Here is a 6,882-nt window from a genome sequence, read left to right on the forward strand (position 1 = left end):
CTACACTTTGGCAATCTCTTGACCTCCTGGAGATGATGTTCTCATGAGCCAACCAACCATAATATCTATTCAAAGTTATAATGCATTTAGGCTTTTTTTTTTTTAATGGCAATTAGGCAATATATAACAAGAGCCATAAAAGTGATTATATCCTTTGACTGAATAACTCACTTCCTAGAATTTATAGTAAGGAAACAATTCAAAAGAAGAAAAAGGCTTCAGGTATAAAAAAGTTCATAGCCGTGCTATTCATAATACCAAAAACAGGAAGCAACTAAAGTGTCCAACAACAAAGAGGCAGTTAACCCAATTATGGTACATCATGGCATATTCCCTTCACTAAAATGGCAAATATAAATGTTGTGTATCAGGTCAGTGGAAAGTCTTAGCAAGATACTAACGAAAAAAAGGAAACAATTATATAATCACTATGATTGCAACCATGTATAAAACTGTGCTTTCATTGGCTAAAGATTAAAAGGGGCCATAGGAAAATGTGAATAGTTGCTGTTAAAGTCAAGGGGTCATCAGTTTTAATTTTTTGGAATATTATTGAAACAATGAATACAATTTAAAAGAAAAATCCACGCTCTACTTCCTTCACAAGACTTTTATAGGGTTTGATGAAGCAACGTCGGATAGAACTTTCTGCAATGAATGAAGATGTTCTATGTTTATGCTCTCCAATATAGTAGCCATCAGCAACATGTGGCTTTTGAACACTTAAGTGTGGCTACTGAGGAACTGAATTTTAATTTTATTTAATGTTAATTAATTTAAATATAGTCACATGTGGCTAGAGGATGCCCACATTGGACAATGCAAGTGTAACAGGAAGGTGGCTGTAAAAAGTTCTGAAAAACATATAAAATGTTCTACACACATTATGTATGCTTTAGAACTCCTAATTTTCTCTGCACCCTTGGGCTTTACTTCCCAGCCTGCCCACCGGTATTTCTGGGTTTTCCTTTCCTGATTACAGAAGTCACAACTTCAGCTCTCAACTAGGAGGTGCTTACCCTTAGGCTCCCTGTGACAGGCTCTGTCTCCCCACTACTTCCCCCACCCCCCCACCCCCCAACGCCACAGTAGAAACAGTGAACAAATCGCTTGCCAGAAGTACACACACTTTACTGTCAGCATCTCACTGACTTCACACCACTCTGGGAGGCAGGTATTACTAATGAGGATGAAGAACCCTGGGTTTGGAGATGGCCCACCCAGGGATTACTTGGCTGAAAAGTGGCAAAGTCAAGATTCAAACTGGCTGGCTCCTCCAGAGCCTGAGCGCGTACCCACTCGGTCAATGGTTTTCAAATTGCAAGCTGTGGCCCATTAGTGAGCCAGGGAAACCATTTCTGAGGCTTTAACCAGCATTTTTTTCTTTTTATTAGCCAGCACGCTATTTAATTAAATAAATGACAATAGAAAATACCACATTAGCAAGGGTGAGTATTGTGTCCTGAAGTTTTATTTCACTTATATCCATCTACATCCAAATACAGATGTTTTGGGTCAAAATTCAAAATGTATTTCTTGTTGTTTGAGAAATACTATATTGAGTCTGTTTTTGACTTGTTTCACTATAAGCTCGTGGGTAACAGGGACTCAGGATCCATCTTGAGTTTGTTCCAGGGTCTGACAGGTACTGGGTAAATGATGAGGCCTATTCCTGTTTCCCACTTTTAAAGCAAGAGCAGATGCCTCCTTTAAAAATGAGGAGCTGAGAGGCATGGGGCTTGCTTAGGCTCTCCCAGTGAGTCAGGGCAGAGCCGAACATCCTGCAACGTCTCTAGCCCTGTGATGCTCAGACTTGCTTAATGGGAAAGGTTTTTATACATTGGGGAAATCTCATACCTTTATGAGAATTTAATAAAAAGCATATACTCATTTATTACCAAACATGGCAAATAATTTCATAAGGTTACTAGATCCCTTGAGGAATCATCCTTGGGCAGACAACAGTGGTTGGAGACATTCATTCATTTCACACATATTTATTTTGCACCTACTATGTGCTGGGCATTATTCTAGTTCCTGCTGAGGAGTTTTCATCGAATTAGTGGCACCCAACCACACATATACACATATACTACAATGTCAGGGGTGAGTATTATGAGGGAATATAAAGAGGGAGGAAAGGGGTGCTATTATATACAGGGTGGTCAGGGAAAGGACTCTGAGAAGGTGACGCTTCCGCAGAGGCAAGAACGTGAAGGAACAAGTCATTGAAATATGGTCGAGTACCCCAGGATGAAGGAACAGCAAGGCATAAGGCCCTGAGGCAGGAATGAAGTTTATGATCAAGAACAATAAACTGAATAAACTGTGTAAGGCCACTAGGCCATTGTAAGGACTTTGGCTTTTTCCTCTGAGTGAAAGGGGAGCCACAGGAAGGTTCTTAAGCCAAAAAAAAAAAAAGACCTGGTCTGACTCATTTTAAAATTGTCCCTCTGGCTGTTGTGTTGAGAATAGGCTGTAGGGGACAAGGAGACCAGTTAGGAGGCTACTGTAATAATCCAAAAGTCACACCTGAACCAGGGTGGTAGCAGTAGAGGCCGTAAATTCTCACACATTTTAAGAGAGGAAAAAACTGTATTAAAATTGTAATATTATATACTGATAACAAAAGATGAATACAAGTTATGTGTACACTTATTTTTGGCACTCCTGGTATTTTGAAGAGAGAGCCAATAACACTGCTGAGATGAAATCTTAAAGACAGAAGTTAAAAATAATCCCTGAAGATGAACCTATTCTGTATGACACTGTAATGGTGAATACAAGGTATTAAGCATTTGTCAAAACCCATAAAAACTTTATAGCACAAAGAGTAAACTTTAATGTATGCAAATATTTTTTAAAAATCATTTAGCCTCCTAAATGATATCCCAGAATGGGATGCAGAATGTGACATGGGAGAATCAAGTGCTGCCCTCAGTAGCTTGGAAAATGAGCAGAGTCTGTATGACTGAAGGCAAAAGGAATTATACGTATGCACTGTACTCTAGGTGATAAAGTTATTCCCACAGGGGATATAGGTTAATAATTCGGAAACCACTATATACATATACTGGAATTGAACAATTAAGTACATGAATGGACAATGGTGGAAGCTAGGTCTGTCACAGTTGGTGTGGGAGGTTACAGATAAGCCAGAAAAGGAGGCTAGAATAATCCACGTGTCATGGATGAGAGTTGCAGACAACAGTATGAACTCATATTTAGCTTAATATAGATACTGGTTGCTACATATAAAGATATTTAGATAAGTGTATATATACAGGTTAGTAGACACACATATATATATCTCTCTTGCTGTTCCAAGAAAGCCTAGAAACATAGGCATTTCAGTATTTCAGTAGCAATGAGCACACCTATCACCCAGATCTTGATGTCTAATACCATTCTCCAATAAAAGGTTAATTCCAGGAAATGGTTAATTCTATGACTAAGGCAGGAAATATACAAGATAAGCCTGGAGCAGAAAGAAAGTATTAAAAAAAAACAAAAAAAAACCCAACAACAATACATTGTGTTGGGGATATACAAGTCAACTGAAAGGGAGTAACTAACTTTACAGTGGAAAAACTTGACTACCTCAAGCTAGTAATCCAGGTTCACACCAACAGTGATAACTTATATTGGAAGTACGTGCCCTCAATGTGCTATGGTGAGGATGGCACTTGACTGTGGTCTTCCTCCCCAGAACTCATAACTCCAATCTAATCACAGAAAAACAACCAGGCAAATCCTAATGGGGGGGGGGGGCGGTCATTTTACAAAATATCTAACCAGTAATACTCAAAACTGTCAAGTTTATCTAAAATAAGGAAAGTCTGAGAAACTATTAAGAGTTAAGAAGAACCTAAGGAGACATTTCCACTGAACGTAATGTGGTTTCCTGGATGGGATCCTGCAACAGAAAAAGGATAGTAGGGAAAAACTGAGCAAATCTTAATAAAGCACAGATGTTAGTTAAAAATAACGTTAACAATACTGGTTCATTAATTGTGACAAATGTACTCTATTAATGTAAGATGTTAATAATGGCAGAAGTTGGGGGTGAGGCATATAGGAACTCACTGTAGTTATCTTGGCAATAATTCTGTAAATCTAAAATTAAAATTTTATGGATTAAAACGTCAACATTTTAAAATAACTAAATAACCCGTGAGACACTCCAGACTTAGCAAACAGAAACAAAATCTCTAAGACTGGAAAACAGATCCCAAGAAACGTTGGTGGAGAATTCTTGGTTTCCAATGAAGCGATTTTAAAATTCTGTTGAGAATTCAACTGAAACAGACTAGGGGATAGAAAATCAGTGTCAGGAGTTACTGTCTTATATCAGTGGGCTGTGTATTCCCAGACCCGCCCCATTACAACAAATTCCAACAACTGCTCAAAACTGGGTTAAAATGTTGTCCTATGAAAGCTGAGCCAACTCCCGGCGTTGAGTCACAACTGGCAGCCAGCGGGCTGAAACTGGTGTGCAGATGTCCTGCAACACGTTTAACTGTTAAATCCGAATTTGTTGCCACCACTCAAAAACTGATGAGGTTTCACACAGTCATTTCCCCACTTCTCTTGAAAAGCATCAATTTGCCCAATACATATGCACGTTGCACCTAAACGCTTTGCGTTCACCATCTCATTTAATCCTCAGGTCAAGCGCAGGTGGCTCATTTTAAAGGAGGAAATTGAGAACCAGAAAGGCAACCAGAAACTACCCACGGATAGCCAACACTCTGGGGCACACTAGGCGTCGAACCCTGGCCACACTGACTACGGAGCTCTGACTCCTCCTACACCTCCACCTGCTGGAGTGAAGGCGACGACATGGCCGTGAGGAGCGCTGGGCTCTGAACTAAAGCGCTGGGCAGGACCAGGTGAGGTCCTCCGGCTCCCGGGGACTCAAATTCCCCTCTGCAAGTAACTTCCTAACGAGCCCCTGGGAAGTTGCTCAGGCCGCGCGTAGAGAGAGACTGGGGCCAGCGGAACAGCGCCGCCGGGGACAGGCGGGCCGCGCAAACCTGGCCCAACCCCTGCTCCGTTCCCGCCGCCCCTGCGACTCCGCCCCGCCTCGAAACCCCGGCCGCGCAGCCAGAGCCGCCGCACTCACCTCCCGCACCGCCGCGCGCCGCTCCCCCGGAAGTGGTTCTTCGCAACCCCGGGTCCCGGAAGTGACGTGCTAAGCAACCAGCGGGCTCGGCTCCGCCTGCGTTGCTAGGGTTGGTGGTTTGTCGGACTTCTGTGCCTACTTTGTGGGTTTTGAGCCTCGCTTCTCCGAGTCCATCACTCAGCCCATTTCAGCAAACGTTTATAGACGAAGCCTTAATGCTATGCCAGGCCCTGAGCTAGAACCTGCAATGCAGAGGGGGAGATAAGCACATTCTTACGATTCAGACAAAAGACAATGATTAGAATTTGTTAAAAATCATTCACCGAGGGCCGGCCGAGTGGCGCGATGGTTAAGAACTGGCTTGGGACGCCAGAGGGCCCCGGTTCGGATCCCACAGATGAGGGCCAGTGACACTGCCCTCTACAGCTAAGATGCTGAACAACAGCTCAACCTGGAGCTGGGCTGCCATGAATCGCAGACGACTGCGCAGGCTGCAGCCCCTGTGGCAGTGGGTTGCCATGGGCTGCCGTTTGTAGCCAGCAGCCCCTGTGGCAGTGGGTTGCCATGGGCTGCCGTTTGTAGCCAGCAGCCGCTATGAGCGGCCGTCCAGAAGCCAGCGACTGATCTGCCTCACCCGGGAAGAGCGCAATGATGGTGCCAACTTGGGCCAGTGATGCAACGTCCTCCACAACTAGACNGGGGGGGGGTATCACTTTGTAAGGGGTGTAAATGTCTAATCATTATGTTGTTTTTGTATACCTGAAACTAACATAATTTTTAAAATTAAATTTTTTTAAAAAAGAAAAAAAAATTACACCTGTGGCCTGTGATGTATTCATATGGCATAACTCGGGCTAAAGAGACTATCCTAAGGCCTTCCTTCACTTTGGTTTTGCCGGCTTCACTGCTTAGCAGCATTTTCCCAACATGAAAAAGGAGTGATTAAAGGATAACAAAAATGACCTTCTAGGTAAATAGACTGGGATATATGCCAATGTGTATTGTCTCTCTTTCAATCTGCTCACTTAGGAAGGTCATGTGCCTGTGCCAACAAGCTGGCCACATTTTTGAACCATTTCTGTCTTCTTTGGGTATGGCTTTCAAAGCCTGAGGCCCATCCCCCCTGCCCCCACCCCCCCCAATTCCTCAGAGCTGGCCGATCTCCATCCTCCCAGCAAAGATTTAACTTCTGGAAAGAACCCAACATCATCTGGATCCAAGTGTGGTGAATCAGGTGGGGCCGCAAGTTCAGGAATACCATTTTTGGTCAAGTACAAGGTATGCCGCTTAGACACCAGGCAGACTGTTTGGGGTAGCTCACAAACTGGCCCCTAAGTGAATTCCAGGGCAGCTGTGCTCACAGCTGCCCTGGAAGAACAGCTCTCACAGGGCTCTGTATCTACGACATGTGAATACCAAGGTGTGAGAAGGCTCTCATTTCTTCACAGTTGCCGCTCATAAACACGCATTTTTAAAAATGCCCTTGGTCCCAAGCTTTGTGCTTAAGGCTGTAACAAGCCTATTGGGCTTATCAATACTTGGATTTACTAGCGTTACAAACAGCAACACAATTACGAATATTTGTAGTACAATAAAAATAGGGGCCAGGGGGGCCGGCCGAGTGGCTCAGTTGGTGAGCTCGCTCAAGAGTTTGAGCTCTGAGCAACAGCGGTTCGAGTCCAGCCTGAGCAGCCTCTGAGCTGCCAACAGGTAGCAGGATGGCTCAGCTAAAAAAAAAAAAAAAAAAAAAAAAAAAA

The 6,882-nt window shown here is 43.4% G+C and overlaps 1 protein-coding gene across 2 annotated transcripts in view; it reads right to left on the reverse strand.

The window, feature by feature from the left end:
- The window catches only part of MANBAL (mannosidase beta like), a 23,261-nt gene extending 18,089 nt beyond the window's left edge, over window positions 1-5,172 (reverse strand). For both annotated transcript variants that reach the window (XM_019633463.1, XM_019633462.1), the window contains exon 1: window positions 5,126-5,172. The gene's annotated coding sequence lies outside the window, so the exon portion shown is untranslated. The remainder of the gene's footprint in view (window positions 1-5,125) is intronic.
- Window positions 5,173-6,882: the final 1,710 nt, after the last annotated feature.

The sequence above is a fragment of the Hipposideros armiger genome, unplaced genomic scaffold, assembly GCF_001890085.2.
Source record: "Hipposideros armiger isolate ML-2016 unplaced genomic scaffold, ASM189008v1 scaffold_1316, whole genome shotgun sequence".
NCBI lineage: Eukaryota > Metazoa > Chordata > Mammalia > Chiroptera > Hipposideridae > Hipposideros > Hipposideros armiger.